The following is a 25,113-nucleotide window of genomic DNA, read 5'->3' as shown; positions in this document are numbered from 1 at the left end:
CATCTGCTCAGCTTCACACAAAAGGGCTCATATCTTACAGGCTGAGAGCTCCCTTCCTGTGTGTTGGCAAACTAACATATCACATTGCTTGCATTTAATCTTCAGGTACTTTTTCTCTTTTTTTACTTATAAAATTAATATAAGCGTATGCTCTCATAATCAGCACAATTTAGATAAAATCCCTTTTCGCAGAGGAAATACACTGCAGAAAACCATTTAGATAAAGCGAGAGTTCCTCTGGGCCCTCCCACTCCCATTTGCATTTTCTTTTCTGTGGACTAACTGGTCATCTTCTTTATCGATTTGTCTATGAGGTTGTTGATCTTGGTCTTTTTTCTTATTAATAGATAGAAGTTCTTCATAGAGCCTAGATAACAATCCAGAATTCATGTGTATACATATGCATTTATCTATATGTATATGTATAAGCACATTACACACATACATATACATATGCATACATACATATACATATGCACACATACAAATATCTTAGAAATACCTTCTTCAACTCTGTTGCTTGTCTTTTATCTCAGCTTATAGAGGTTTCTGATTTCGAATCAGAAGGTCTCACATTTTGTTGAAGGAAGACATCACTCTTTCTCTATTTGCTTTTGTGATTTGTGTCTTGTTCAAGGTCTTCCCTTTCCTACCTCCATGTCATAAGCATGTTCTCCACTATATTCTTTCAGTCTTTAATCTTTCTTCCATAGGTAGCCAATGTCCAGCACGTTTGGTAATGACACCTCCTCGGTGAGGTGCAAGGCCACCTTGACCCCAGCTCCCATGGGTTTGTATTCAGGGGAATTTTGAGGTTGTTTTTGCTGCAGGGTGTCAGGAACTCCTTCCTCTCTGATTCTTGGAAAAGTTTACTGTTTGCTACTGGCTTTCTGGTCTCTCCTCCCTGCGCAGGTGGGGTGTGGAGGGTAATCAGAGTCAGTCCAGAGGTTGCTCAAAGTTTCAGTTTATCTCCAGCCACTATTTGCTAACTCATTTGAGAATTCTGCCAAGATAAACATCAGACAGACCCTCCTACGGTTCACTCAGTCTGCTCCCGGGAAAACTAGGACATGTGTCTGTTCTCCTGGCATCCCTGAGAGTGACTGATCTCTGAGTGACCTTTCATTGGCCAGGCTCCCCCAAGGGAAATGTCCACCAGCAGAAAAAGTAGGAAAAAAAAAATCCCTTTTCGCAGAGGAAATACACTGCAGAAAACAAACCTAGTCTAACGCTGCCTTTTAAAACATAGCTTTTAGACTGAAAGAGTTCGCCCTTCCTCCCTCCCCCCGGTCACTCTTGAGATCACAATTTCAAATCCCACATAACATTCACAGTGTGTTATTCCCATGCAATTACCTTGTTAGGTTTCATACATTTAGAACACTGAGGGGGACAGCGGATGCTGCTCCTCAGTCTCCTGGTTATCGGGACACTCCTACGCTCAGACGGGTCCACAATGCACCCTTCTCCCACTCTTCATGCCTTTTCTGGCCAACTCTCTTGCTCTCCCAGAGGATTTTAAAAACCTGTCTTGCTCCAAAAAGCAAAGAATGACAATTGCTTCAGAAAAATACCTAACTGGAAGATCCACTCCCTGACCATGGAGAGCCCACTACGGGCCTAGAAATGCGAGGCAGGGACTTGAAGATGCTGCACACATCCTGTGTGGGAGTGGGAGGAAAGCTGCTGCTTCCTTAGCCTTGAAACAGAGAGGGTCATTTCAGCCTTGCAGGGGATGACCAGCCGCCACTGGAATTACATGATGGCATCACATTTGCTCCTCATGTCAACATTCCAGTGTGGGAGCAACTGCTCCCTGAAGACACTCGTGGCGCGATAAACTGGCAGTCCGTAGAATCAAGGCAAGGGTGAGGTCCTCTTCCTTCTGCCTCCTTCTCACCATGGCACCTTGAGAGAGGCCCTTTGTCCCTCGGGCTCTTGCATTTTCTCATTTGCAAAATGAAGAGGATCCCATCTTCACCGCTGTGTTTAGAAATGACACAAGCTCACTGAGAACCTCTGCCGCCTCGAAGATACGGAATCGCTGGTGAGGCTCCTTGTCTGAGAGCCAGGGCTCTGCTTCCCTCCGGGCCAAGTCTACCAATTGTTCTTTGGAAAACAAAAGTTGGCGGCATTAAAACAGGGCTGTTCCAAGTGTTCTTTATGTTTTATAAGTTTTATAAGGTGAAAGTCAATATTTAGATGATGGTTAGAAATGTCTTTTGGGGGCTTTATGGTTTTCTAACATGGAGTCTGGGGACATATTACTTCGGCAGGAGCATATGGGCCAGGGCTGAGAGGAGGGAACCATGTCAGGGAGGCCGGTGCCTGGGGAGGGAAGGTCTCCTCCTGTGGAGGGCCTGGCCCTCATGGATTCCCCACTTCCAGGCGACTTTGTGACTTCAGAGAAGCTAACGTGATGTGCATGCTACTGACGTTGCCCATGCCGTTCCTGCCTGGCCGATGGAACCCTCTGTCTGGAGTCTGTGGATGGCAGACCCCCTGATGGTGTGGAGCGTGGGTTTTTTGAAGCAGGTCTCTCACTGTCATCCAGGCTGGAGTGCAGTGGCATACACCACCACACAGGGATAATTCTTTTATTTTTTGTAGAGACACGGTCTCACTATGTTGCCCAGGCTGGTCTTGAACTCCTGGGCTCAGGAGGTCCTCCTGCCTCGACCTCCCAAAGTGCTGGGATTACAGGCATGAGCCACTGTGCCCAGCCTTGGAACATGATTTTTAAAGGTACCTCTGAGGTGAATTTGAAAACCAGTTCAGGAAGTTGGAAAGGAGAAATTCCTAGAATCCTGTGCGACTGCTGGGTTCCCTTAGTATTTCCAGTGCCAAGAGGGAGCTGAAGTCAAAAGGAGCGGATGACACGGGAGTCTTGCCAAATAGGGAGACAGGGCCCAGGTGCAGGGGAGGTAAGGCTGTGTGCCCAGCTGTGGGGGAGGGAGGAATCTTCTGGAAGTCCTCTGGGATTATGGTGCCCATTTCTTTTGCTAAAGCCAGTGTTAACAAGTGTTTCAGTCCCAACCATGCCCCATACCCTGGCTCCCCAATCCTGCCCCAGCTCAAGCTTCCCTGCATTGGGTTTTCACCCCATTTCTCCTCTTGCACTTGCCTCTCCCCTGCTACCCCGCCAATGACACCGCCAAAGAAATTGGACCCGGACTGGTCACTGCAGTACATGACTGCATGCAGTACGTGACGAATTCCACACCACCAGCCCGGAAACGTCATCTCTTGTAGTTGCCTCAGCTGCCAAGTAGGGTTAATAATACCAGCCTGGCAGACTGTGTGATTACACTTAGTAAGAAGACTCAGGTTAAGAACATTCCTAAGGTGCTCTCCAAAGAATCCCAGGGACTGTGAATAAAATGTTAAAATAACCTTTCTCCCTTCCTTGTCCCTGCATCTCATTTATCCTTGAGAGAAGGTCGATGAGGTGTTTCCCTGAGGCTAACTTCCAGGTAACACAAATTTCATGGGGTACCTCTAAGCACTTAAATAAAGCACATTATTCTTCTAGCATTTTATGTGACCGTAATTCTAGAACTGTACACATTTTCTGCCTTTAGAAGAAATGCACAGGGAATTGGAGTGAAGGGTTTTCTTCAGGACTCAGGAGTGCAAGTGGACTCTCCCTGGTGTTGCATTATGCAAATTAGCCCCTGCCCATCAATCCTGGGCCCTTCACCATGCAGACCAAGACTGGGCGCCATTTTGTGTCAATTATCTCTCTCTCTGTCTTTTTTTTTTTTTTTTTTTTTTTTTAGTTTACATGAAGGCAATTTATTAACAGAAAACATTTTGAGTAGTCCTGTTCACAGATGGCGACCATGGCAACCCCCGTTCCTGCAGGTGCTGTTGGAGGGGATGGGAATGACATCCTCAATGCACCTGATCTTCATACCTAAGCGGGCCCCAGGTCCAGGGATCTCAGTCCTATTTCCTTCTGTGGCCTGGAGTTTGATGTAGGGCAGTGATGCCTGCCTCCTTGCACCTCTAGACCACATAAACCACATCCTGGGTGGCCAGCGTGGCAGCATGTAGAGAGGATTCATCTGACCAGCCTTTACCTTCATCCCACCAGTCACACAGAACATTTTTTTTTTTTTGCCAGAAAGATTAGTGACATGGACAAATGTGTCACTGAAAGATGCAAAGATACGATAGATGTCAAATACATTCTCTCCTTCAGTCTCCTGAGGTCCGGGGCTGATGACCTGTTCTTCCTTCTTTTCCTTCCCCTTTCAAGGTGTCATTTCTGTGCATCATCTCCAGACTCTGCACCAAAAAACCCTGTGAATTCTTAGATCTGTCTGTCTTTGAAGTCCCTTTTCTTTCTGTGTCCTGTTGCCAGCTGCCATCTCTGGCTCTCCCTGCCTCCTCTTGGCTCTCCACCCTACCTTAGCTCTCAACTGCTCTCCGAGGAAAACCCAACACCAAGGGTGGTCAGATTGGCCTTTAATAGGGAGGTGTTGATGAGTGTGTGGCAGCTCAGAGGCTCTCCATGTCTGAGCCGTGCATTCTTAGCCCTGAGAAAACACAGGCTGTTGCTGTGGGTCTAACTGCCAGATCCAGGGGACCTGGTTGCATTTGTATAATACACCTCCCACTTTGTGGCTGGGTGTGTCCTCGGATTTATTTTAGAATAGTTATTTTCTATGTCCGTGGGGAATTGTGCTACTAGCAGGACCACTTTATTGGAAGGATCCAATAAAGAAAGCAGTGGGTGGTCTCTCGAACTTGTGTTATAATATAATCGTATTACAATAGGAGGCAGCATGGTTTAGCGGCTCAAAGTTTAAGCTGCTTGGTTGTGTCATTGCTAGCTCTATGCAGTTTCTGGCTTCATTAAATTACTATATGCAAAGAGATGAGCAGAGCAGAGGCCTGCATCTCTGCTGAATCCTGTCAAGTCCTCATATGAGGGCCTGGCACAGATTATGGGACTGAGAGGATGCCCACCCCTCCCTGGAAAGCAGGGTGAGAGGGGCATGGAAGGGGTGGGAAGCTGTCAGGACAGGGGGGCCTAGCTTGATGGTGGCTTTGTCACATCTCATATTTAGCCTAAGATGGAGCTATTTTGGAGCTGGTTCAGTTCCTGGGGATATTTTTTTCTTTTTATAAGATTCAGAACCACTCTGAGCTAAAACCAAACTTTATCTGTAAAACAGAAATAATACTAGCTGCCTAACTGGGCTATTGTGGAAGTTAAATGGAGAAATGTACCTCAAAGGCTAAGAACAGGGCCCAGGCAGGACAAGCACTCAACAACAGGTAGCACTTAACAACAAGCACTCAACAACAGCTAGCACTCAACAACAAGCACTCAACAACAGCTAGCACTCAGCAGCTAGCACTCAACAACAGTTAGCACTCAGCAACAAGCACTCAATGACAGCTAGCACTCAACAATAGCTAGCACTCAACAACAGCTAGCACTCAACAACAGCTAGCACTCAACAGCACTACAGTGTTGTATGTTATTGAGTGCTTATCCTGTCCTGGGCCCTGTTCTTTGAGGGCTCTGTTCTTTGTTCTTTGCTATCTTTGACAGCATTTCTTAAATCATTTTTGAAAATTATTTTTGCCTTTCTTTTTTTGTGAAATAATGTCCCTATAGCCACCAGGCACAGAGCAATGGGGTAAGGGTCTTTTTTTTTCTGTTTTTAACAGCACAGCCTTCTTAGCAAAACTTTTCTGGCCTTCTTTAGAGTGGCCTCAGAAGGACACTGTGTTGCATTCGAGGGTTGTATATCAGTCAGGCCTTTAATACTGGTTGACACTTTTTGGGGTTTCATGGCACTAGAGAGACCACTTTCTGTTCCTCCTGAGGAGTAGACTGAGTCAGGCTATTGGGTGGGGGTGACACTTCTCTGTCATCCCCTATAAAACCCCAAGAACCCATGAATTGTTCCCCTACAGAGGTCTTCACATTGCGATGAGAGGAGGCAAACTCTTGTGAGACCTTGGAAGAAGTATCGATAGTGTTCAACAATCCCAATCCCAAGTCAAGGTGAGAATTCTTTTCAATTTCATGGGAACCCTGAGTTGAAGGAAGCCCTGCTCATCCTGTTAACATGGCGGTGGCTGCTGGGATCAGAGTCAAACAGCATGCTGAATAGGCTCTGGCTCTCTTCTGACTCAAAAATCCCAGAGTAGTCTTGGATCAGGTCTGAAGAAGATGCTTTATATGCTGCAGCACAGGATGTTTTGGGCTTTTGGGTCTTTTCATTAAGAATGTGTAACTATTACCTCCCTGTTGGGTGAACCTGTGGAACTAAAACTTGAGGCGGGATGCATTCTTCTATCTCTTAGGACAAACCTCTCCAGACAGTCTCCCTGGAAGTGAGCCATGGGGCATGGTATTGTAGTTGGAGAGCCAGCCATGCTGTGAGGGAAGAGAGCGCTGCCATGGTCTGAACATTTGTGTCCCCCCAGACTTCATATGGAGAAACCTAGCCCCCAGTGAGAGCATTAGGAGGTGGGGGCTCTGGAAGGTGATTAGGTCATAAAGGCAGAGCTGTCATTAATGGGATCAGTGCCCTTATAAAAGAGGCCCCAGAGAGTTTGTCTGCCCCTTCTACCATGTAACGATACAGCAAGAAGGCACCATCTATAAACCAGGAAATAGGTTCTCATTAGACACCAAATTTGCCAGTACCTTGGTCTTAGACTTTCCAGCCTCCAGAACTGGGAGAAATAGTTTCTCTTGTTTGTAAGTCACCCAGCTTACGGTATTTTGTTATAGGAGCTCAAATGCCTTAAGACAGTGGCACTTAGAATCAGAGGCTTGGGGCCACACTCCTTGAAGTTAAACTTGGCTTGTGACTCACTTTGGCCAATGAAATGTGAGTTGCGGTAATGACGTCTCTTCTGGGAATAGACCTTCAAGCCCAAGGCTTGATACACCATGTCCCCTTTCCCCTGCCATAGAGACTGACAGCACTACTGTGGGGGATTCTTCCCTCCAACACTCCTAGGTAAAGTGACAGAGAATAGAACTTTGCTGAGTCAAGATGGCCGTATAGCATGCGCAAGAGATAAACGTGTGCTGGGTGCAGACACTGAGTCTGGGTTTATTTTTTACCAGAGCATAACCAGCCTGTCCTGGTGAATATAGTTAACAGCCAACAGTATTCCCTAATTGCCACGTTTTACACATGGCCAGTGGAGCCTTATAAATTTGAGAGCTAGGAATCTTCCCATTTTACAGATGAGAAAACTGAGACCCTGGGCAGTAACAACTCATACTTGATGCTGAAACTCAACCTTAACCACCTACCACCACCTACCAAGCCTGATCTACAGCAGGCAACCAGCACATTCACAATGAATCTCTCAGACATTCGCTCTGGGCTGAGCAGACATTGGCAGAAACTGACCCCTTCCTTTGTTTCTGAGGCAAGAGGAGGCATTCCTCATGGGAAACGGGGTGATGACAGGAAAGACAGCTCCTAGGAAACACATCTATCCATCTAAGTCCCCAGGAGGCCAAGTCAAAGATGTAGGGTCGCTCTATACCCATCGCTTGGCCCTACTGTGCCTGGAATCCCCCCACGAAGCCACCAGAAACAAAAACTTCTGGGAAAAGAGACGGTGGGGCTTTCCTCAGATAGTAATGGGTTATTCTGGATCAAATGCCCATTGGGCCAAGAAGGTGAGTGGCCTAGTCAGTTTGCACTGCCATAGTGGAATACCATTGATGGGATGACTTGTAAACAACTGAAAATTGCTTCTCACAGTTCTCAAAGTCCAAGATCAGGTCCCAGCATGGCCAGGTTCTGGCAGGGACCCTCTTCCAGGTTGAAGACTTCAACGTCTCATTTTCTTGCATGGTGGAAAGAGAGTGAGAGAGCTCTCTGGGGTGTCTTTCATAAGGGTGCTAATCCCAGTCATGAGGGCCCCACCCTCGTGACCTCATCACCTCCCAAAGGCCTCATCTCCTAATATGATCACCTTGGGGGTTAGGATTTCAACATATGAATTTGGCAGGACACAAGCAATCCGTCCACAACTGTGACACACAGGAGGAAACTGCAGGCCAGACGGGGAGAGTGGTGAGGAAGGGAACAGGTGCTTCCTCTCCACAGGGCAGCTGCCATTCTGCTGAGCATCTGCAGGTGGGAAGATGTCCAAGTGTTGCCAGAGCATCCCATTTTCCAAAACAAGTTGGAAAATATAGATTTTCTTTTTAACATGAAAGGTCAGCTCCTGATCTTTACATCTTGATAATTCATTAAACAACTTAAAATGCATGTGTGCCAAGCAAAACACATTCCAGACTGTAGCCCCCAAGCCTTCAGTCTGTGACCTCTGGAAAGATCTAGCATCATTTTGCTACTTGAAGGAATGTTACTGGGGGCAGAATCTCCTCATCTAAACAAGGAATATGTCTGGAAATGCAGTCACCGGCCTGACATGTGGGTGGAGTTGGCTGCCATCTGGATCCGGGTGTTTCAGAACCACCACCTGCTGCAAGGTGTCTGACATTCCATAACTAGGGACTCCGTTCTTGTTTGGGGGCACTGTCTCCTGGTTAAAAATAAATGAACCTTGACTACCTTCTCAATAACTTTTCCCTTAGAAAAAAGCAGTAAGTATGAAGACAAGACCCTGAAGTTTGGCCAGTGGGTGGGCTGGTGCAAAGAGGGCTCCCTGGGATAGGGCAGAAGAGGAAGGAAAAAGAAGCTGGGTGTGTGTGTACCAGGAGGACTTGCCCCAGTTCATGGCTTCCACTCAGGATACCCAATGTTGGCCTCCAACACAATCCTGAATTCCCAGTGATGCCTGAGAAAGGTGTATGTGCCTTCAGGGAGAGAGACTTCAGCTGGGCCGAGGAAACTGTTGAGGTAGAGCCTCTCAAACTTTCTTTCAAAGGTATGCAGAATTTCCATCTGAGGCTATTTGTACAAATGATGATGTTCCCTCTGCATACTCGTCTGTTCAAACTCTTATTAATTTTAAGCAGGCTGGGAGAAGACAGCCTGTACACAATGAGAGAGTCAGCATACAGACAGACAATGTCAAGACCACGTAGAAAGACAGAACTCTGACCCACAGTCTGTAGGAATCAGCCCAGAAGCCAACCAACAGCTCCTATAGCAATCAGACCCAAAATTCTAGGACTCGATTAATAACTGATTGAGTCCCTAGGTATTTTTGTTTTGTTTTGTTCTTGTTTTGAAATGGAGTCTCGCTCTGTCCCCCAGGCTGGAGTGCAGTGGCGCAATCTCAGCTCACTGCAACCTCTGCCTCCCAGGTTTGAGCGACTCTGCCACCTCAGTCTCCCAAGTAGCTGGGATTACAAGTGCGCACCACCACGCCCGGCTAATTTTTTGTATATTTAGTAGAGACGGGGTTTCACCATGTTGGCCAGGCTGGTCTCAAACTTCTGACCTCAAGTGATCTGCCCACCTTAGCCCCTCAAAGTGTTGGGATTGCAGGCGTGAGCCACCATGCCTGGCCTGATTCCCCAGGTTTTTGTCACCACTTCCAACTTAGGACCAATGGAAGAAAGCCAAATATGCTCCCTAACCAATCACACGGGAGGTCCCATTTCTTGTAGCCACCTTCATTTTCCCCAGGCCAGCACCCTCCACTCAGGGCACACCCAAAGCCTTCCTTTCTTTCCTCTTTGAGGCTTTCCCACTCCCCTGCCTCCCTCTGAGTTTCTGCCAAAACACAAGGGATGGTGGCCAACTCCGTCACTAGCACAAGTCCTGAATCAATAGCCTTTGCTCCTCACTTGGCTGGCGTGTGTGCATTTCCACAGCTCACAGTTTAGTTGGGGGTTGGGCTCCCTCCAGGTAGGTAGCATTGGCCAACGTGGTTGATTAAAATGCACCCCCATGCACTAACTCTATAGAATGCACTTGGAGGAGGCAGGTTTGAAGGGATTGATATACTTGTCTGTTCCAGATGGAGGGCAGAGAGGCTCAAGAGATGTTTGAAATCATTGTTTTGACCAGAAACTTCATTAGCCTGAAGACAATGGGGCAATTGTCCTGGGGCAGACAAAGCAGAGTGCTGGGGACTTGGATAAGCTGCCACCTGAGCTGTCTGGGCACAGATTTCCACAGGCCGATGCCCGGCAGTGAAGAAGGCAGTTCTCTTCCTGTGAAACACAGCCATGGGAGGTGGTGACCACTCAGCCCCACAGGAGGGGACCAACGTGGACAAGTGGCCCTGTCACCTCCTTGCTGGGGCAAGTCACCAATGTTTTTAGCAGGCAAGAGGCATCTCAAATTAAACCCAACTAAAAGAGATGTGCCTTGGGAAGGGAATGGCATTTTCTAGTATAAGAACAAAACGTTGTCATGGATGGAGAGCTTTAAAGACATGAAACCTTTATTTTGCAGGGAGAAGCAGTTGGAAATGAAAGAAGTTGAAATTTACAATACTAATTAAAAAGAAGAATTGGGTTAGCTCTGAAATGTATTCCTGGCCCCCTCTCTCACCAGTTTCTGATATTTTGAAAACTTTAGGGAATGAATTCGAGTTTTCCTCCAGACATGGCTCTACAAAGAACCACACTTAGAGGCACTGCTTGGAACTTGGCCAATTAGGAAGAAGGGTGAGGGAGACTCCACACCAGAGCCCTCCTGGTCTTGGCACAGGCCCCATAAATAGGAAAAGAAGGTGCTAAAATACCTTTGTTCTTTTTAAAGAATGGCTGCCAATTACTTTAACCAAGGTCCTGATTCCATTCCTGCTAATTAGGCTGACATCACAGAATTTACCAGAAGAAAAGTGGCCTGGAAAGCCGCTCTCCCCGTCTCTAGGCTTCTGTGTGATCATGTGACACAGCAGTTACTATGGCGATTATCAGTCTTGAGTGGATTGTCCACAAGTTGAACTTACATCTGACAAGTCAAATTTGTCAGTTTGGAGAAAAAGTAAAGTGGGTTACTTTTTTTATTTTTTCTTGAAGAGATTTTCTTGGCTCCTGGAGATAGCTTCTCCGCCTTTCTAGCTGGCAGGTTTTTTCCACATTGTAGTTTTGAGATTGTTTTATTCTCTCTTGTGGTCTATATTGTGCACAAGAAATAGACAGAGCCAGCAGCCATGGCCCTCCATCATAATGTGGGGATAAAATAAAACACATCCTGTGATTCAGTGAGGCACCAATCATAGGCTCTGCCTCTCCTGTGATGGGAATAGTATGCCAGCGGCTGGCTTTTCTCTCCAACAAGTGTTTTCAATTTCCTTCACGGGCATGAACTGCACTCCTGCCAATGTACCATGATCCTGCGTGTGGGCATGTGTGCACATGTGTGTGATGGGATTCCTAGGCTATAATGTTATTTTCCTGAATGCTGCCAGACACATGTCTCTGGAAACCCAGTGCTCTAACTCTTTTATGCCTTCTTGTGCATACAAATGCAGACCAGGAGCCAGAGTCAGAAAATACATACATAAAACCAGAAACCTCTCATGCTGATGCCGCGGAAAAATAGCAGATACGGGCCTCATGGAGGAGCAGGCTCTCCATAAACCAGCCAGAACCCACCTACCCCAACCCCAGATGCATAGAGACGTGCAGGTGGCCCAGCTGGGGCTGCAGGAAGAGTGTGCAGAAGCTGCAGGAAGAGTGGGTCCTGCTCACTGCCTTCTCTTTTCTGTGTTACATTGCACTCCCCATGCCAGGGGCTGTGGGAGTTGGAGAATCCTCGTGAAATGAGTGGGGACAGTTGACCATCGTCCACTCCTTCCAGTGTACCCCCAGAGCCTCTCTCTATGCAGTTTGCCTGGCTCTTGATTTGAGGACCTGTCTCTACAGAGGCCCGTTGGTGATAAAGTCAGGGTCACGAGTCAGTCCTTATAGGGATGTTCACTCTCCAAGACTCACACCCACTGGCTGCCCTTCCAGACGTGCTGGGTGCCACACAAGGGCACACTGCAACCAGGGCTTCCAGAAACTGGGAAACCTGGAAGCATTCAGGCAAGAAGCCAATAGCTTCAGGGACCCTGTGGCTCTAGAATGCAGGTGGCCTCCACTCACCAAGTTCATGCTGGTAGCTGTGTGGATGCTGCACTCCATCCTCTGAACAAGATGACCACTTTCCTTACTGGCAGATGGTGAAGAAGAATCCTTTTACCACTGTCTAAGCAAGAGGCTGGCCTGCCTACTTGCCAGAACTTTCCGTGAACTTGCCAGAACTTGCCAGGACACTCCTGGCCTCAAGCAAGCCTCCCACCTCAGCCTCCCAAGTTGCACAATCTCATGATGCAAAAGGTATCCCTGCAGCCTGCACCCTGCCAGGAGCTGACAGGCGTCCAGGATAAGCCAAGATAGGTTTATTGTGAAGCTCCCAGAGTGAGAGGGTAGTCCCAGCATAATGGCGCCAGGTAGGAAGGTACCCGAGGAGTTAGGGCTAATGAGAGCCATCATTTATCATGAGGTGCCCACAAAGTGGGCAGGGACACCTGCCCTTTTCCAGTTGTTCCTGCAACCTGGCAGGGCCCCACATTCCCACCAGGAGATGTTTGCTTCCTCCCAGGATCCAGACAAGGTTCTGGGTGAAGACAGACAGGAGTGGTGGAGACAATGACTAGGATCCCTGCTGGTACTGCAGGAGAGCCCTCAGCGGATTGCAGCCGGACCCATCTGCTGAGAATCTGCTCACGCCGGGCACCATGACAGGAACATTCTCAGTCTACCTTTGTTCTCATCCTTCAGAGAAAGCCTCCAATTTAGACCCTGTGATTCCATTTTACAGAAGAGAAATCTGGGGTCCAGCACTTCAACAATGCCTGTGTGTCCCAGCGCCAGTAGGGAAAGCAGAATTTGGACCCAGGATTACAGACCCTGAATCAATGCTGTTTCTTCCATTCCAGTGTTTCCCAAATTTCAGTAACTCATGTGTCACCATGCACCCCATTGACTTGGTATTTTTCTTCCGATCAACTTGAAATCACTCATTTTTAAACTTCAGCTTGTCTTAAGCAATAATATTCACAAAATAATGGATTTAATGTGCAAGTAACACTTTTTCCAGATCTCATTAAAAGTTTCCTGGCCACAGAGCCCCTCTTGAGGGAGGCGAGGGAGCTCTGGAAGGAAGAAATATGTAGATGGAAAGGAGAGGAGTTAGCAGAAAGCACCAGTAAAATATAAGTAGGCTGTGTATGAGTGAGTGGACGGCTCATTGGTTTCCCAGGACTGCAGTAACAAATGCCCACCAACTGAGTGGCTAACAACAACAGAAATTTACTCTGTCTCAGCTATGGAGGCTCCAAGTGCAAGATCAAGGTGGGGGCAGGGTCACGGTCCCTCTGAAACCTGCAGGGGCGGGTCCTTCCTTGCCTCCTCCTGAATCTGGTGGTTGTCTGCAATCCTTGGCACTCTTTGGACTGGCTGTGTCACTCCAATCTCTGCCTCTGTCTCCACACCACATCCCTTCCTCTGTGTGTGTGTGTGTGTGAGAGAGAGAGACAAAGAGAGAGACAGGAGAAGAGACAGACCCTAGTTCTCTTTTTAAAACATTTATTTATTTATTTATAGAGACACGGTCTTGCTCTGTGGCCCAGGCTGAAGGGCAGCGGTGTGATCATGATTCACTGCAGCTCCAGCTGGGCTCCAGCAATCCTCCTGCTTCAGCCTCCCCAGTAGCTGGGATTATACGCATGTGCGACCAGCCAATTTTTTAATTTTTAAAATTGTTTTAGAGATGGTGTCTTGCTATGTTGCCCAGACTGGTCTCACACACCTGGCCTCAAGCAAGCCTCCCACCTCAGCCTCCTAAGTTGCTGGGATTGCAGGTGTGAGCTACCTGGCCCTGCTGTTTTCTCCTTTCATAAGAACACTAGGCATTGATGTACTATGACCATCCAATTAGAAGAATATGATCTTGTCTTAATGAGTTACACCTGTAAAGACCCTATTTCCAAGTAGGGTCACACTCTGAGGTTCTGGATGAATGTAGATACAGGATCACTCTTCGACCCCGTACACACGGAGCGAGTTGTGGGTGTGAGTGTGTGATGCACAGCAGCCCTGGGAAGGGACATGTGATTCAGCTGTGCAGTTAGTGAGAGGCAGCCCATGGGGGAGAAATACCCTGGTAAGGAGGCTCAGGCCTTCTCACTGCTGGCCCTGCCTGGGCCTCTCTGGAACTTTCTACCTCTATCAAGGGAGAAACTCAGATGTGGCTGGAGTGAGAGATGAAATGTATTACAAATTAAAAAGATAACTACCATATGATCCAGCAACCCCATTTCTGGGTATTTATCCAAAACAGTCAGCATCCTTATGCTCCTAGAAGCCTATTTACAATAGCTAAGAAGTGCAAGCAACCTGAATGTCCACCGACAGATGACTGGATGAAGAAAATGTGCTGTATCCATGCAATGGAATATTATTCAGCCTCAAAAAGGAAGGAAACTCTGACACATGCCACAACATTGATCAACCTGGAGGACATGGTGCTAAGTGAAGAAGCCAGACACAAAATACTGTTTGATTCCACTAACATGCTATATATAGAATGGTGAAACTCATAGAAACAGACAGGAGAACGGTCCTGCCAGGGGCTGGGGGAGGGGACTGAGGGGCTGCTGCTCAAAGGGCCTCAAGTTTCAGCGCAGTGAGATGAATAAGCCCTGGGGACCGGCCATGAAGCATGGCACCTGCCTACGGTTAACAAGACTGTATCATGCCCCTAGAAATCTGCTAAGAGGGGAGATCGCATGGTAAGTGTTCTTAGCACAATAAAATCAAATTTTTGAAAAAGAATTAAGCAGAGAGAAATAAACCTTTATCTGGAAATAAACAAACAAACTTATTTTATCCCTGGCCTTGAAAGTGGCGAGGGGCCGAGGGGCTCCCTGAGGACTGGGAGGGGTCCTGGCTGTTGCTACTTTGGTCTTTTCCTGCCTCACTCTTGTGTCTTATTTCCCCGCTAGCTCAGAGGTGGATGGGAGAAGGTGTCATTGACTGGGGCCCCTCATACCTGGGCCGCCAGGGCCATCTCCACTTACAGAGAAGGAGGCTGATTCTAAGGCGGGAGCACACGGTGGAGAGCCCATGGTCAAATCGGGGAGGCTGTGCCCAGCACAGTGGCTCCAAGCACACAGCCCAGTCTAGAAACTTCCCTGAAGGAGGGGCTCTGTCCGCATCACAAAGTCTCCCCAGATGGCCTCGGGCTGGCATTCAAGAGCTTATGGGGTGACCCCTCAGTCATGGGGTGGCTGATGGACAGGGCCTGGGGTCCAAAGTCTCCTTCCCACTTGCTCCCCTCACACACATGACCCCACCGGGCGTGAAGGCAAATCCTAGCATTTTCTGAGCTGGCCTTGGGATGGGCTATCATCACATATCTGGGTTGCAGCCCCTTCCCATGACCGCTGGTCAGAGGGGCTCAGGGCCCTGCTGCTCGGTGTGCTGCTCCTGGAGTGAAATGGCCGCTGTAACCCTCTTTGGGTGTCTGCCTACCTCATGATGTTCCCTTGTCTGGGAACTGCCTCTCCCATCCACAGAGGTGAGCCTCGTGGAGTCACCTGTGTTCTGTGGGACCTTGGATTAGTCAGGGTCCCCCAGAGAAACGGAGCTGAGAGAAGAGTAGGGTGTGCATGAATTGGCTTATGTGATTCCAGAGGCTGACAAGTTCCATGTGATTCCAGAGGCTGACAAGTTCCAAGACCTACAGCCAGCGAGCTGGAGACCCAGGAGAACTCATCAGTTCTCGACATCAGTTCTCACACAGGCCTTTGTTTGAGTCCAAAGTCCTGAGCCCAGAAGAGCCAGTGGTGTAGCTCCTGTTCTAAGGCCAGCAGGCTCCCGACCCAGGAAGAACCAGTGTCCCTGTTCAAAGGCGGTCAGGTGGGGGGAGTTCCCTCTCGCCCTCAGGAAGTTCAGCCTTTTTGCTGTACGTAAACCTCTACTGATCAGATGAGGCCTGCCACAGTAGCAATCTCCTTGACCCAGACCATTACCATTTAAATGGTAATCTCATCCAGAAAACCTTTATTTATTTATTCATTGAGACAGAGTCTTGCTCTGTCACCCAGGCTGGAGTGCAGTGGCACAATCTTGGCTCACTGCAATCTCTGCCTCCTGGGTTCACGCCATTCTCCTGCCTCAGCCTCCCGAGTAGCTGGAATTACAGGGACCCGCCACCACACCCAGCTAATTTTTGTATTTTTAGTAGAGACGGGGTCTCACCATGTTGGCCAGGCTGGTCTTGAACTCTTGACCTTGTGATCTGCCCATCTCGGCCTCCCAAAGTCCTGGGATGACAGGCGTGAGCAACTGTACCAGCCTCCTGTTTAGAATAATGTTTAACCAAATATCTGGGGACTTTATGGCCCAGTTAAGTTGACACATACAATTAATCACAGATCTCAAGCCAATCAGATTCTCTCTCCAGAGGAATTTTCTCCTGGGACAGAGAGACCAGCTGGTCTCTGCCTTGTTAGGACCTGGGGACCTGATGGGCAGACACCTTTGCTCCTGGTCTCCTTCTCAGGCCCTTGAGAACTGTAGGACACCACCCCTCCCTGCCCCTGTATCTTGATCAGATGCATACCTTTCACCTTAGATGAGCTTGGGCCGAGTTTCTTGCCTGCATCCCCACCGGGACCCCTGTGAAAGCTGACTCCCCTCAGTCAGGCTCTCCCTCCTCTATGGGGTCTCCACAGATCCCTCCCATGTGCTCTTACAGCAGGGCTGGGTCATACTTAGAGAACGGACTAAATACACAGTCTCACATCCTCAGTGATTATTATAAAAATCAGAGTGAACACTGAAGACTGGATTTTATGGGAGTGTGTGTGTGTGTGTGTGTGTGTGTGTGTATTTCTAACACCAGCCACTTGCTTCCAGAGACACATTTCCATCTGGGTGGTCACTAACCTGCAAAGCTGTGGCACTTCTTGGAGCCTCCTTCAGGGCAAGTCTGAAATATTTTAATAGACAAGTTAAACGTCCTTTAGGTAGAGGTTTCCAGAAATGCCAGTGGAGTTGAATATATGGTTTTAATAACAATTCTAGTTACTGAGGCTTCTTCTCCCATCCTTGGCTTGGGTACATGCAGTACAGTTAAAACTAAACTGTCAAAGGGGAATGATTTAAAGCAAAGTTCTGGCCATGAGTGGGCCTTGGGAAACCTGCTCTGAGGTGCTTTGTTTTGTTTCTGGAAGAGAGCTGGGGAGGACAGCCAATACTGTGTCAGCGTGGCTGCGTTTTTGCAGCATGGACGTCAGTGGGATTATTTTATTATCACGCCGACTGGACTATTACCCTGGTCACAGGCTGCAGCAAGAAAGACTGAATGTTTGCAACTGTAGGTGATGAAGATGCTGCAGAGATGGCCTAATTAATCTTCTCATCTGTTAGCTGGGGACACAGGGAGCCCGACTTGCTCCAAATCTCCCAGCCAGGCAGTAGGAGAGCTGGACTTCACAGAATCAGACACAAATTCCAGATGGCTCAAAGACCTAAGTGGAAAAGTGAAACTTTCCAGCCATGAGAGAACACCTTTATGATCACATGGTGAGAAGGAGGGACTTCTTGGGGAAGACTCAAAAAACACAAACCAAGGGACAAAAGGCTGACACATGTGACCACATTACAATTAAGAATTTCTCTCTATCTTAAAACAAGAAGAAAAGCCAGTGTGTAAAGTCTAGCTTTCCCAGGTTGTGAATCATTCCCACTGGAAGCATAGGATGGTGTTCACGGGAAGAGTGTAGGATGGTGTGCATGGGAAGAATATAGGATGGTGTGCATGGGAAGAGTATAGGATAGTGTGCATGGGAAAAGCATAGGATGGTGTGCATGGGAAGAGTATAGGATAGTGTGCATGGGAAAAGCATAGGATGGTGTGCATGGGAAGAGTATAGGATAGTGTGCATGGGAAAAGCATAGGATGGTGTGCATGGGAAGAGCATAGGATGGTGTGCGTGGGAAGAGCATAGGATGGTGAGCGTGGGAAGAGCATAGGAAGGTGTGCGTGGGAAGAGCATAGGATGGTGAGCGTGGGAAGAGCATAGGAAGGTGTGCGTGGGAAGAGCATAGGATGGTGTGCGTGGGAAGAGCATAGGATGGTGTGCGTGGGAAGAGCATAGGATGGTGTGCGTGGGAAGAGCATAGGATGGTGTGCGTGGGAAGAGCATAGGAAGGTGTGCGTGGGAAGAGCATAGAAGGTGTGCGTGGGAAGAGCATAGGATGGTGTGCGTGGGAAGAGCATAGGATGGTGTGTGTGGGAAGAGTGGCAGTGTTGGTTCCCTCCCAGCACCAGCCCCTTGCAAAAATATACACCCCACAACAGTGCTGTGAAGCATGTGTCCCCAAGTCACATGGAGGAAGCTGAGGCTGGGGAGGCCAGTTGTTTGCCACAGTCACTGATCTGGTGAGTGACAGGGCACCACAAGCCACCATCCCCTGCAGTCATCACCCATGGACCCACCCATGCCCCTCTCCTCCCCTCCCACCTTTGCAGGAGCCAAGGTGTCCTTTAAAACATGAAAATCAGACTGTGATATCCTCACCATCAGGTCCTTCTCCTCCTCACCTCTTACCACACTTCCCTTCCCCCAGCTCCTGCAGTGCAGGCCTCCCCAGGGCCTTTGCACAAGCTGTTCCCTCACCTGAGACCCTCTTCTCACTTCTCCACGTGGCCAGTGCTACTCATCCTGAAATGCCACCACCTGGGAGAACCCTGCCCTGGCCTGGATGCCATTCCTCTTAGCACTGTACATAATTTGGCTTCTATGTATTTGTTTAACATCTGTCTGCAGTACACTGAATGCTCTTTTGTTCCTGACTGTACTCTTAGCTCCTAACACAGTGGCAGGCACATAATACGTGCTTAACCAAAATTTGCTGACTAATGGTGAATCCCTACTGAAATGTTTCAAGCACTGTCCCTAATGAGCCATGTGACCTTGACTATGAAAGCCCACAGTGCCTCCCAGATCTAACCTACACTCACCCAGCTACTCAGAGACAATAACCCTACTGTGTGCCAGGCACAGTGCCAGGCACCAGGGATGCAGTGCCCCAGGCAGCCCAGGGTCAGGCAACATCTACCAAGAGTCTAAAGTCACACGATTCTCTTGGTCCCCAACTTTCCTGGAGTTGGCTGGCCTCCCCAGATGGAGATTTGCGTTGCCTGGGTGGCCCCTGGCTGTGAAGGTGATGTCGGGGGATGAGTTCCAGTCTCCAGGAAGGATGTGCCTGAGCCAAAAGGCCACAGTAGTGCAGGAGCTGGGGCCAGGAGCCAGTCAGAGGAGGGCGGAGGCTTCAAGACAGCAGCACCTCTCTGATGTCAGTGGGACAGCCACAGCCCCGCCCACCCTGAGCAGGCTCCCTTCAGGCTGTAATTCCTGTCTATTATTCAAAAAGGAACCTTTTTCCTCCTCTCAGGCTTTGTACAAAACCATGACCAAATAGTTAAGTCGTTGACTCTTCTTTCTTCTGGGGCAGAAAACACAGCCCGACAGAGGATCACATTTCACCTGTGTGTTGCCCATCTGTGCTCCCAGCTCAGGGATCTGCAAAAGGAGCCCTCCACCAGCCCTGCAGCTGGGGCCCTGTGCTTCCTTACCATCGGGGCTCTCTCCTCGGGCTTCTCTGCACAGAGCAGCACTTTTTGTAAACCAAGGTTCTACAATTTACCTTGCTTCTTCAGAAGCACCTAGGAAGCCTTCGTTGCTTCAGTGAGTTTCTCATGGTAAACAACCAGAAACAAATTGTAATCATACGGGGAAGGGTTGCGCTGGCAGGGTCGTGTGGAGAAAAGGGCCAGCTACGTGGATTCCATCTCTGCTGGGATAGGACTTCTGAGGACGGGGGAGTTCCCTGAGAGGCCACTGGGTGAGGGGCCAGTGGGGGTCTTGGGAATGAGGGGGACACTGGACAACCTTTGCTGCTTTCTGAGAGGTGAAGCTACTTTACAGGGGTAAGCAGGGAGAGAAAGGCAGAGGGGAGGAGAAAGGAGCCCGCACCTACTGAGTGCTCACAAAGTGCCCTGTGCTGTGCCCACGGGTTACCTCAATTTTCTCATTTAAGCTCCTTGCTTACCCTGAGAAACAGAGATTACCGTCCTCATTTGATGCTTCAAGAAACTGAGGCTCAGACAGGCTGTGCAACTTCCCCTAGATCACACAGCGAGGAAGCGGCAAGGGCAGGATTTGCACCCAGGCCCATCTGAAGCATTCATACCATGCTGCCTTGCATGGAAGAAGGGAATGGGGTGGCCTGGGAAAGTTTGATCAATAGACCCTATCCTCTCCTACCTGAGCTGAGATCCTCACGACAGACCCGCAGACATGCAGGACAGCTATTCCAACCAGAAGGCCCTCAAGCATTTGCCAAACCAAGCATTTGCTGCAACCAAATGAATCTGTGCACCCCTTCCAATAGCCCATACCCACTGGTTTGGTTCAATGTGTCTACGTTTAAGACAAGCACTTCCAAAGGGAAAGCACGTGTCTGGCCAGTGGGACCATAGCAGGTTCAGGGTCCGAAGGGCCATGAGGTATCCTTGGCACCCACTGCCCCGGCCAGCTGTGTAAGGTTGGAGGTGGTAGGTGGGACGTGCCTTCACCAAGACTTTTCCTCGGCATTAATCTGCTTACAAGAAGACTGTGTAGACTCTTATGAAAAGTTCACCAAGGTTACAGGCAGGGGGAAAGGCAAGGCCAAGGTAGGACTGAACGGGGACCTCCATGGGGCGGATGACCTGAGAAAGCTGCAGAAGGAAGGTGGTGGAAAGATGACTTGAAGGTTAGGGCACAAGAGTAACAAGGTTCCTGGGCTCAGGGGGAAGTTAAGCCTAGTCAGGGAAAGCAGGGAGGGGAGAACCTTCCACACCACCCATAAGGGATAGAGCTGAGCAGGCCCAGGCTCTGTGATTCCAAAGCTCATGCTCTTACTAGGCCATCACGCAGCCCTCTGTGTGCTAAAGTGATAAGCGCCCTACATCAGAAAGCACTCCTGCCTTTCTGAACAGACTCATGATGGAGCTGCATTCCCTCCGGAAGCAGAGCTCTCTGCAACTCATTTTTTTTTTTTTTTTTTCAGTTTCCATATTGTGCTGAACAAGTGGGGAGGGTTGAAGGCAGTGGGACGTTCAGAATGTTGGCAAGTGATAGTGGCCACAGGCAGTGGAAAGCAGGACAGGATGTGACCTGAGCGTGTCGTGGAGGGCAGGAGAGACAGTGGCAGGAGCAGATTCGGGTCCTCCCCATGCTCTGCCAGACTGGCTGGCCCTGGGGAAATGGCAAACTAGAGTTAGCCATGGCAAAAGAGCTTCTTAAAAGTGATTTTGATTGTAAAATATACCACTCATATTATAAAATGCATCACACATACAGAAGACTGTATAAAATGTAGCTGAACGGTTTAAAGAATAATCATAAGAAGAACATTTGAGTATCCACACCCAATGCTAAGCAAAACAAAACAAAACAAAAAACCAGCATCTTACAAAAGGGTCCTGTGTTTCTCCCACATGGTGTCTTCCTCCCTCACCAGGGCTAGCAACCATCCTGATTTTTATGTCGGCCATCCACTTGTTTTTCTTTATAATTTCCCACTTATGTGTGATCTCTCAACAATGGATTGCTCAGTTTAAAAAACAATTAGTAGCAAGCACAAAGCCAGCTGTGCAAAGAAAGGGCAATGTGGCCCCATTAGACAGAGGCCCCAAGAGCGAGTAAGATGCCGCAGAATATCAGAGGCTGGCCTCCACTGCCCTGATGATGACCTAATTATCTGGTATTCCAGGAACTGGGCCAAGGGACAGTCCGGTCTGCCAGAACATCGACTTCAGCAGGGAGAACAGGGGCCATGAGGCCCAAGGAGGTAGAGCAAGACAGCTCATGTCGTGAGAAGCCTGCCACCTCATTCCCACAATGGCCATGTCTCCATCCTCCCATCTCCTGGGACCAGAGGTATTAGGAAAGCGGTGATCCCGCACAGAGACCCCCTGCCACCATCCCCACAGCTTTTGGGGGTGGAAGACTAAGATGCACTGAAGGCATCCACTGCTGTGGGCAGGGCTGGAAGTTCCCTGAGCCGGGGGGATTAACGGAGGTGTCATGAGAGTGGACCCGGGCCACTCTGTGTTGCTCCCTCGGGGACGGAGGGTGACGATGCAAGATCAGTCATTAGGGGGAAGATCCTCAGGGATTGGGCAGGAGCTGAAGACTTCCAAGAACAAAGACACCAGACTCTAAATCTCAGTGTGAAGTCCTGCGACTAACTCCCCCCATATTTATTCACTTAATACCAGGCACCCCCTCACCCATCATTCACCCACCATTCACCCACCATTTGGTAAAGTCTGTTCCATCCACAAATGTCTTCTGAAACTGAGCTTTTGTGAGGTTATCAGTGAGGGACTAGAGTTCATCTCTAGATTTGATGTCACCCAAGATAGAGAGCCCAGCTAATGCAGAGGACCATGTATCCGTGGCACAAATCCAGTGAGAGCAGAAGCTTGGAACTGGGCTGTAGGGAGCTATGGAGCCCCACAGCAATTTGAGGTGATCTTAACCAGATGTGTAAGAGACTATTTAACCCGTGCACTAGCGTCTGGGCTCCTCTGATGTGCTCCCGTCTCTGTCCTACCCATCTCTCTAGACTAGTGGCCTTCCTGTGTGATTGCTGGCAACTCCAGTGCAGCGACTGGCTGGCATTTCTTTGTCCCTCCAGCACCACCTCCTGCCTGGTGCAATTTATGGTCACAGTTGATGGTTCAGAAAGAACTTTTTGAAGGGATAACCCATGCCAAATTTTATCATGATGCAGCTTTTCTTCAAATGGATGTTAGTGTCGAATCAGTCTTCTCAGTTCTTTAGAGGAAGCAGGACATTCAAGAAGGTAGACAGAAAATAATGGACACCTTTATTATAGGGAAAAAATCATTAGGCTGTATATTCTTCCAGTTGTGCAGTCATTAATTTAACTATCATAATGCAAATATTAAAAAAGGAAGAAAATTAACATTTAGTGAGTGCCTACTGCATATTTTATATCTTTGATTCTTCCTGGATTTACTAAAAGTATCTCTGAAGTCTTATAGTGTGTCCACCGAGTTGCTCTAGTTTCGCTGAGCCTCCGGAGAGAAGAGCTCCGGGCAGTACGGCAGTCACCTTCTGCTCCCTGTCCCGGCCGCTCCTGTCGGGAGAGAAGGCTGGGGCACCATGGGGAGCTGTCTAGCCGGTCTGTGCTGGAGTTTCCCAATGACACTCATTCTAAGTAATGAGCATGGTTGCCGGGCCTTCCATGCAAAGTTGACTCAGAACCAGCACCCTCTCCCTGCCCTCACCGGTGTGGCTCCTATGGGGAAACTGAGTCAGGGTTGAATGGATTAAAACCCCTCAGATAGGGCAGAAAATGAAGTTCACTTCGCCAGCCCAGACACCCAACAAACAAACCAGAAACAAAATAAAAACAAATAAACAATAAATAAATGCCAAGCACCATGTGAAACCTTTGCATCTGCTGCTTCACAAACCTATGAGTGCAAAGCGTAGTATATGAAGATGAGCAATTCTCACGTCTCCCTTCAGACAACAGAATTTACCAAACTGCAAGAAAAAATGACCTCCAGATTAATACATGTTATCTCCACCTGATGCATATTGAATGAGCTCAAAACAAGCTTGAGTTTGGAATCCTCCTTCTCAAATTGATGGAGAAAGTGACAAAGGTGGAGGCATTTCTGTGGGTGTGGAGGGTGCTGAGAGCCAGATGTGGCTTCTTGCAGGGACACAGACCCACCTCAAAGACAAAGTACACATTTCGTGGCCCCGGGGGCCTCTTCTCAGGAATAGTTAATAATATTAACAACTCCGGCCGGGCGCGGTGGCTCAAGCCTGTAATCCCAGCACTTTGGGAGGCCGAGACGGGCGGATCATGAGGTCAGGAGATCGAGACCATCCTGGCTAACACGGTGAAACCCCGTCTCTACTAAAAAATACAAAAAACTAGCCGGGCGTGGTGGCGGGCGCCTGTAGTCCCAGCTACTCGGGAGGAGCAAATAAAGATTACACCTCTAATTTCTTCTTTAAATTCTGATTTGGGGCCCTGGACTCAAAAAAAAAAAATTGAGGCATTCATAAGTCAAAGTTTTACCACTATGAGAGTTTCCTAGCATTTCCTAGTGTGAAGAAAAAAATCAGATAAAGAAATCTCACTAGAAAGTGAAATTGGATTTTTTAAAAAATCAATGAAGTAACCAGGCTATTAAAATGGAAAATAAGTCTGATGTCATTCTGAAAAATAAGGGAGTGAGTCACCTGCAGAGCCACTTAATTAAGCACAGGAAGTAACAGGAGAGCTTGAGTAATTTTCCCCATTAATGTCAGTATTTCAAAATGAGTGAGGCGTTAGGCCACTCTCTTCTAATCTGAGAGCTAAATCAGCTCTTTTGCCCTCAGGACATCTTGAGACATTTGAAGCTGATGAAGAGCAAAAAGGAATGTATTAAAAATTATCCCAACTGCACCCAAACAGGGAGAAAATTAAGCTTTCTACTTTAGGTCCCTGGGGCATGGAGTGATGGAGGCAGGGGAGTAGGAGCTGGGAGCCTGGGGCTGGAACGCTCTTCACACACGGTGGGGGAGGCAGCCCAAGGGGGCACCGTCACAGTGGTCAGAGGGAATGTCAGCAGAGGTCTTCCCAGGCCCCTGGGGACTGCAGTCATTTTCATTTCTGGCCTGTAGCAGCTGAGAGGGGTGGTTCCTGTGTTTGGGTTTTCACAGAAGTGATGTGGGATATTTGAGCACCTTGAAAGGAAGTGTCCGTTCTCCTTCCCATCAAGGCGGGGTCATGCGGGGCCTGGCTGGCCTCCTCTCCTGTCTCCACCAGCCAGAGTGCCCTGGCTTCATCCACCCCAGCCAGGGCACTAGATCTGGGATGCTCTCCCAAACAGCAGTATAGAAATGCCCCAGATCCACCACAGGGAAGAGTGGGGACCATCCCAAGGTGTGCCTGGGGGCTCTGAGTCTCAGTCATCTCCCCCAAAGTGAAGAAGGCTCCTGAGGTTCCTGCTGGATCCCAAACTAGAGCAGGTGCTGACAAGGAGGACCTGGGTTGCTCCCTGAGGCCTCGTGTTTAGAGCATTCCATTGTCCTCTATCCATCAGGGCC

General features: G+C 48.7%; 1 pseudogene; it reads right to left on the bottom strand.

Annotated features, from left to right (window-relative positions):
- Positions 1-3,715: 3,715 nt before the first annotated feature.
- LOC117062214 lies at positions 3,716-4,271 on the bottom strand (annotated as a pseudogene).
- Between the last annotated feature and the right edge of the window lie 20,842 nt (positions 4,272-25,113).

The sequence above is a fragment of the Trachypithecus francoisi genome, unplaced genomic scaffold (assembly GCF_009764315.1).
Source record: "Trachypithecus francoisi isolate TF-2019V2 unplaced genomic scaffold, Tfra_2.0 Lachesis_group17, whole genome shotgun sequence".
Lineage (NCBI taxonomy): Eukaryota > Metazoa > Chordata > Mammalia > Primates > Cercopithecidae > Trachypithecus > Trachypithecus francoisi.
Note: the sequence above shows the minus strand (reverse complement) of the source record. Positions and strands in the feature narration are given on the sequence as shown.